This window comes from Alosa alosa, chromosome 1 (genome assembly GCF_017589495.1).
Source record: "Alosa alosa isolate M-15738 ecotype Scorff River chromosome 1, AALO_Geno_1.1, whole genome shotgun sequence".
Lineage (NCBI taxonomy): Eukaryota > Metazoa > Chordata > Actinopteri > Clupeiformes > Clupeidae > Alosa > Alosa alosa.
Genome location: NC_063189.1, coordinates 6567135 through 6574763, shown reverse-complemented (window position 1 = coordinate 6574763; position 7629 = coordinate 6567135). Strand labels below are relative to the sequence as shown.

Sequence of the window (7629 nt, the reverse complement as noted above, 5' to 3'; positions counted from 1 at the left end):
TGTTAAAAGACAAATTCAACAATGTATTCAGATATTTAAAAACACACCCTGCATTATAATCAGATTAAATTGTTGCAATTACTTATACCGTAAAACTCCAAATAATAGCCCTGGCTTTTATTTTCCCAAATCGCCAAACTGCACCGGCTAGTATTAGAGACAGGCATCTATATGAGACAGGCCTTTAATTCCCTTTACACAAAACTTTTCCTCTGCAAAGATGGAAAATATTATCGAATTAATTATTTCAAACACACTGAATGTCTACCTATATGACTAGGCTATCTGATGACAATTACAGATCATCATTCATTTAGTGTTGAGATGTTGTTCATTGAGTGAGATACAGTAAGATCCAAATAGCAGGGATAGCCAGAACAGATGAAACATGTTTTAATTAAGTAATTTACAAAGAGATCGTATCACACTGAAAGCTCATATTTTGTCACTAGAAAATAGCCTATATCGGTCCTTTGTCAAATACAGTTGCATTATCAGCCCTGACCAAAACCGTTTAGGAATTATTTATGCAAAAGTGGAACGTGCTTAATGTTTAATTCTCCCTCCTTTTCGGCACGAATGAAACAGCATGAGAGAGCATGAACCATATTGTTTCTCCCGTTTTGTATTTGCCAAATTTGACAACAGTCTACATTCAAATCATACTTCCAGGCGCGCGGGAACATATTTTTGACCAGGGGTGCTGAATAACAAAATAATCATGGATGTCCGACGATTTCTCCCCCAGCATATGATTCGAATATAGACAGCTAAATACGCCATTTCACCGCCGTGTATGAGTAGGCCTAGGTCTAAGAGTGAGAAGTTTTATAATGCCCTGGGCAGCCACATTCCACCTCAACTATGCGCAGCACTTCCCACTCCGACTCATCAATAAAAACTGTGCGTGCACACACCAGTCCCATAGAAGCGCACTTGACTTTACATCATTAACCTATTTCAGTATATAGCCAGAGAATGTCCGTAGACGGGCTCTGATATAGCCTAGTCTAAGGTAAATTCCTTTACCTTAAATTCCTGACTTCTTTCTCTGTATCGCCATGGCATTTAGAATAAAGAATAACGTTCGCGAACCGTTCTGGTTTTGTTGCCAGCATAAAAACACGCTTAACATCGGCCTATTTAGGGTCACACCATATGATCTTGATTTTTGGGACAATATCTTTTTGTTCAGGGCTGGTTCAAAATATTATGCCTAGACTTTTTAAACAGCAGACTTACAAGTAGACATATGTGGTATTAATAAATAAGGTGAAATATATTAATTAATATTGGTTTTATTCCTAATCAAACTTTATGAAATGGGCTTGGGACAGTCACACCATATGAGCTTTTCCTGGTTTAGGAATATGACTGGCATGAATGGCATATTAATCTATATATTAATATAAAGCAGCCTTTTCTGAACAATATAACGTCATTTATTTGCAAATTAGACATTTCATTACTTATGTTTGACACTCAGGACCACAAAAAGGCCATGCCACGTCAACCACCCATAAACACAAAGATTTAGAGAGGGATAGAGAGGGTGCACAGGAACATTGGGAAATCCTGTTCCTTCAGAATTGTGTCATTATTGGATCGTCATGGCGAAGATATTCCATACTGCACCGTCTGCACCTTAATGGCTTCCAGTATCTACAGAGGCATAGAATCTGTCTGAGATTCAAGGTGGTCTCAAAACTAGATGATCTCATTTCAGTCAAATTGAATCTTATCTCAACACAATGAAAACAGAGGTCAGTGTATAGACAGATCTGACATAGGAAGGGCTCTTTAGAGGGAGTGCAGACATTCAGAATCGTATCAACACAACCTGACCCAACTTGACAAATCCTTGAAAAAGTTCAGCAACAACAGAAATATTCAGTAGACTACACGGTATGCCTGTGGCTCTAGCTTCATAGAAGTGGAAAAGTATCAGAGGAAACTGTCACCATAAGATTAACAAGAGGACGTGCTAGGACGAGTGAGACAACTAGGCTACTTTTTCTAAGATGATTTTTTGCATGTGGAGAAATAGCCAGTTATAGTGAGACTTATTTGTAATTCTTTTAGAAATGAAGTCAAGTATTTTTACCGGTTTCAGTAAACCCTTTATGATTGTGGTTTTACTTTGCACTATTCGTTTCATCGTCACTTTGATATATTACATGTACATCTTACAATCTGAGGACATTGCAACTTTTTTACCAAGCCCACTGTGGTCAAGAGCAAGAGGAGAAGCTATGGCTTTAATGTCTAAAATGACACTGATAGTGAACGCGTCTGAAAGCCCTGAATCTAGAAACGATGAAGTGCCGACGTGTCTTGAAACAGCTCTTTTGGGTGAGTTTCCTACAATTACGTGCCACGTTTAAATGAACTCATTCCTGAGCCACATTTGTTGTGCTGTGTGTCAGGCTATTTAGGATGTTATTCCTCAAGATGTACTTTACCTTTGATTATAGAAATGACATTTATGCTTAAAAGTAGATGTTAATATGCCATCTTGTAGGCCCAGTATGATATTACATTGATATTGACAGTGATTGTAATAGAAAAAGACTACATGACAATGAAGGCTATTCACCTTTTTTATTGTATGTTAGGGGAACTGTATGTGTGCTGATATTGCACTTTTAATGATTGGAATAAAATGGCAAGAACAGATATGAGCACAATACCAAGACAGGAACGACCTTGAACGGGTCATTTTATTTTGAACTTTCTGTCTCTGTCAGTGGGCCCTTTGCAAGTGAATTTCAGTAACCCAGTGACTCTGGAAATGGTACGAGAGGAGAAAGTGGCCACAGAAAGTGGCCATAATCATCCCCTTCAGACACAGAGAAGAACACTTGAAGTTCTGGCTCCACTACCTCCACCCCATTCTTCAGAGGCAGCAGCTGGACTATGGTGTCTATGTCATCAATCAGGTGAAACCTTCAAAAATGCAATGTCACAATTCACAAAGCTTGTATTGGTGTGACAAAATTGGTCATTTTGAAGCAAAAAAACTTCTCTAAAGCTTCTCTAAAGCTCTAAACCTCTAATTGGCTTCAGATATATATTTTAGAAAAGGAATGTAGTATTTTTTACTTTCCCTTCCCTTTTACTTTCCCTTTTGTCGTTGGGGAAAATTGTTAAAGTGCAAATAATGGATAACATCAGAGAACACAGATAATGCCAGATTTACAAGGATACAAGGATACAAGGAAGTTTATTGTCACATGCATATAGTTACTGGAAGTAAGAAATGCAGTGAAATTATGTCTGGTGTCAGCCTATTTGTGCATTAATGGGGGTAAAAAAGTGCAGTAGAAGAGGGTTTAGTAGATTAAGTGGCAAGGGCTGCATAAAAAAGGTGGGGGAGGATTGGGATTGGGTGGGGGGCACCAACAAGGAGCACTGGAGATTTGTTTGATGCAGTGCTGTATGAATTCTTAAGAGTTTTTCTAATCATTTAAGGATAGAATGATTGAAGGACAGAGGATAAAGTGACGCTCTGAAACTATTGTCTTACACACTGTTCAGAGTATAACCTGATGCAACGTCTGTCTGCAGGATGGAGAAACCATGTTTAACAGAGCCAAGCTGTTGGATGTGGGGTTTGCTGAAACTCTGAAGGAGTATGACTATGAATGCTTCATCTTTAGTGATGTGGACATTGTCCCCATGGATGACCGAAACATCTACAAGTGCTATAGCCAGCCCAGGCATCTCGCTGTCGCCATAGACAAATTTGGTTTTAGGTAGGTGAAAAGAAATATTACATTATAAGATCAATTCACTTGAAATGATGGGGGGAAGAAATGCACTTCCTACACCCACCTTACAGTACAGATACCCTATTTAGGATTGTTAGATGAGCTTTTACAACATGGAGCCACAACAGAGACTTGCTGTATTGCATTGGCCTTGAAGCTCATTAGGTGGACTTCACAGATTATCAGTCCTGACCCAACCAATGGGTTTTAGGGGTTTCACATCCAGCACTGCAGGTTGAAGAATGTAATTCAACCAATATACTTGACTGTGTGACCTATGAATCCTCACAGTCAAGGACGATTGCATGCAGAACACTGCATGTTTTAGGCAGAAACAGACAGCCTAAAGACAGGCAGATGGCATGCTGGGCCCATCCTCTGACTCACATAAACCCCATTCATTACTGCTATCCACATGGAAACACTTATGCTGGGTCACACTGACATGGGACATGGCCATCTCCATATCAACATTTTGTTAATAACAGAGAAAATATTTACAAAGCTCTTATAGACATCATCAAGCTGTTTGAAAATCAGAAAACAGATATGTAAAGAGTGTTTCTTGATTTATTGATTTAACCCTTGTAAGGTGGATCGGGTCTGTGGGACCCATTTTCAATGTTAGCTAAAAGAAAAAACAGGCTATTTAGTATTTCTTCTAACTCAAACTCATTGGCCTTGGCTCATTGTCCGTGAAGAACTTGAAAAAATAACTTATTTTGAGTGACTGCACACCATACACTCCCTACATATAACTATTACATGTGTTGTTCGAGTCTATTGGACCTGAGTAATAATTGTAGTTGCTATGTACCTTAACTGTGTCCTCCTCCTAACTGGGTTTGCTGTGTGTGTCTGTGCATCTCTGTGTGTGTCTGTGTGTCTCTGCATCTCTGTGTCTCTGTGCATCTCTGTGTCTCTGTGCATCTCTGTGTGTGTCTGTATGTCTCTGTGCATCTCTGTGTGTGTCTGTATGTCTCTGTGCATCTCTGTGTGTGTCTGTATGTCTCTGTGCATCTCTGTGTGTGTCTGTATGTCTCTGTGCATCTCTGTGTGTGTCTGTATGTCTCTGTGCATCTCTGTGTCTCTGTGTGTGTCTGTAAGTCTCTGTGCATCTCTGTGCGTCTCTGTGTGTCTGTATGTTTCTGTGCATCTCTGTGCATCTCTGTGTGTGGCTCTAGTAAAGTGTCAATGGCTTCAGTCCCTGCATCATACTCTTCAGTCCCTGCATCATACTCTTCAGAACATGTTTCATATAGGTTTGTTCATGTCATGTACTTCATTTTTTTTTCTCCAAAGGCTACCCTATAATCAGAACTTTGATGACGACATATACCACAGGTGAGCAAGGACACAATTAAGTCATTTTACAAAATTATTTGCATTGTTTCATATAAAAAGGACCTTTTTGTGCTCTGTGGAAAATTATCTCCATAAAATACACACATGTAAACTGTTGAGACCTATTACTGTAGGGTGAGAATCAAGGGAATGTCACTCTCCAGACCTAATGGAAAAATAGGGAGATGCCGAATGATCCGTCACAAAAGAGATTTGCACAATCAACCGAATCCCAAAAGGTAAATGCCTAATCACCATTTTTTTCCTCATACAGCAAATGTGCTATTAGACTACTCAATTTAGATCACCTGATAACTTGCACCTATTTTGTTACAGGTTTAATAATATAGCACATACAAGACAAACAATGGAAACTGATGGCATCAATTCTTTGAAGTACCAAGTAGTGAGAATTGAAAAGGATCAGCTGTTCACTAAAATCACTGTGGATATTGGGACACCATGATGTAAAAAGTACAGAACTACAAAAACTCCACAAACCCCACATTTTCTCTTTAAGCAGTCGTTGGACCGTTATTTTCATTGCTGGGGATAGCTGAGGATGCATCTTGCAACTAGACAGCTACTACTTCAGTTTGTGACAAATGTACAACTTAATTATGAATTCTGGGATATGTGAAATTCACAGTCTGCATCACAGACTTTTGTTTATGATGTGTTTACATTAGGCTACAACAGAAGCTCTAAAGCTGTGATGAAAACAATAAAGTTGGAAACCAAGTAAATGGAAACTGTGATGCACGTAGTCTATTACAAAAATATTAGAAAACATGAGAAGCCTACCTAATGTCAGGTCTCTGCACAGATAGCCTACCATGTGGATCAAATTCGATTTCACTATTCTCTGGTAGCCTACCAACCAAGTAGGCCTACAGCATCTCAGCACCTGTCTAAATGTATATTAAAATATTTAATTTACTTGTTTGTCTCAACTCATTTTACAAACTGCCATACTAACCTTGGACGTTGAATTGTTGGGAGAGAGATTGGACCCACTCTAGTTTGCCCACAAGGCAAAACAAGGTGTTGAAGTCATCTTCTGGGCACATTTTGGTGCATTTTGTATTTTACACAACTAAACTGTCATTCAACTAAACTGTTACTCATTGCTTGCACCCTTCCCCCTGGATACAGTAGGCGTAGATACAGATTTAAAAAAAAAAAAAAAAAACAGCAAGCAAAAAAAGTGGGTAATATTACCATACACAATTTCATTCAAAATAGGCTAGCCTATTGCACAATTGCCACGGAACAATTTGTGAGCAAAGAGCGAAGTTGCAAGGCTGGATCCGAACACTTGACACCTCTCTCCCTTCACCAATATTGACAAATATTTATATTTTGTGAATTATTGAAATCATACCTCAACATTCTTACAGTTAGAATACCTACAACCATTCAATTATTGATTTAACCCTTGTAAGGTGGTTCAGGTCAGTGGGACCCATTTTCAATGTTTGATAAAAGACACAATAGGCTATTTATTATTTCTTCTAACTCAAACTCATTGGCCTTAATTCATTTTCTGTGAAGAACTTAAAAAAAAAAAACTATATTATATGTGTTGTTCGAGTCTATTGGACCTGAGTGTAATAGTTGCTATGTACCTTAACTGTGTCCTCCTCCTAACTGGGTCTGCTGTGTGTGTCTCTGTGCATATCTGTGTGTGTCTGTGTTGCATGCAAGCTTCTGGGTACCCAGATAAGTCTGTGCGTCTGTATGTGTGCGTGTCTGAGTGTAGGTGTCTGTGTGCGGGAATGTTGTCTTTCTGTACCTGCTATTCCCACACAAAGTTACAAAATTTTTACATTTCAAGCTCTTTCACCTGTTTTCTCACAAAGAAATGAAATTGATGATCCTAAATGTAATCTCACAGGGGTAAACGGCAAATATGAACCATAAATGATGTCTAATGAGCTAAAGTAAACATCTGTTAAGTATTTTTATATACAGTAGATTGTTATGGCTGTATTGAGCCTAATAATGTGGAGGTCCCAGACTCGGGAACATTGGCTGAGTAAAAACAAAATATGCCTTACAAGGGTTAAACCATGCTGATATGTGCCTCTGGTGAGGCAGTGCTCATTTGACCTTACAAGGGTTAAACCATGCTGATATGTGCCTCTGGTGAGGCAGCGCTCATTTGACCTTACAAGGGTTAAACCATGCTGATATGTGCCTCTGGTGAGGCAGCGCTCATTTGACCTTACAAGGGTTAAACCATGCTGATATGTGCCTCTGGTGAGGCAGCGCTCATTTGACCTTACAAGGGTTAAACCATGCTAATATGTGCCTCTGGTGAGGCAGCGCTCAATGGGTCAGTGGGAGGGTTAAACCATGCTGATATGTGCCTCTGGTGAGGCAGCGCTCATTTGACCTTCTTGTGTTATCAAAACTGGCTGTGTCTAGTGAAAACTAGGTGATCAAACTGGTAGGCTGTATGCCAAAAATGCAGTGTTGATAGTGCCTTTACGACATCAATGATAACAGTTTA

General features: G+C 39.2%; 1 pseudogene; it reads left to right on the top strand.

The window, feature by feature from the left end:
* Positions 1-2270: 2270 nt before the first annotated feature.
* Positions 2271-5669, top strand: LOC125303493 (annotated as a pseudogene).
* Positions 5670-7629: the final 1960 nt, after the last annotated feature.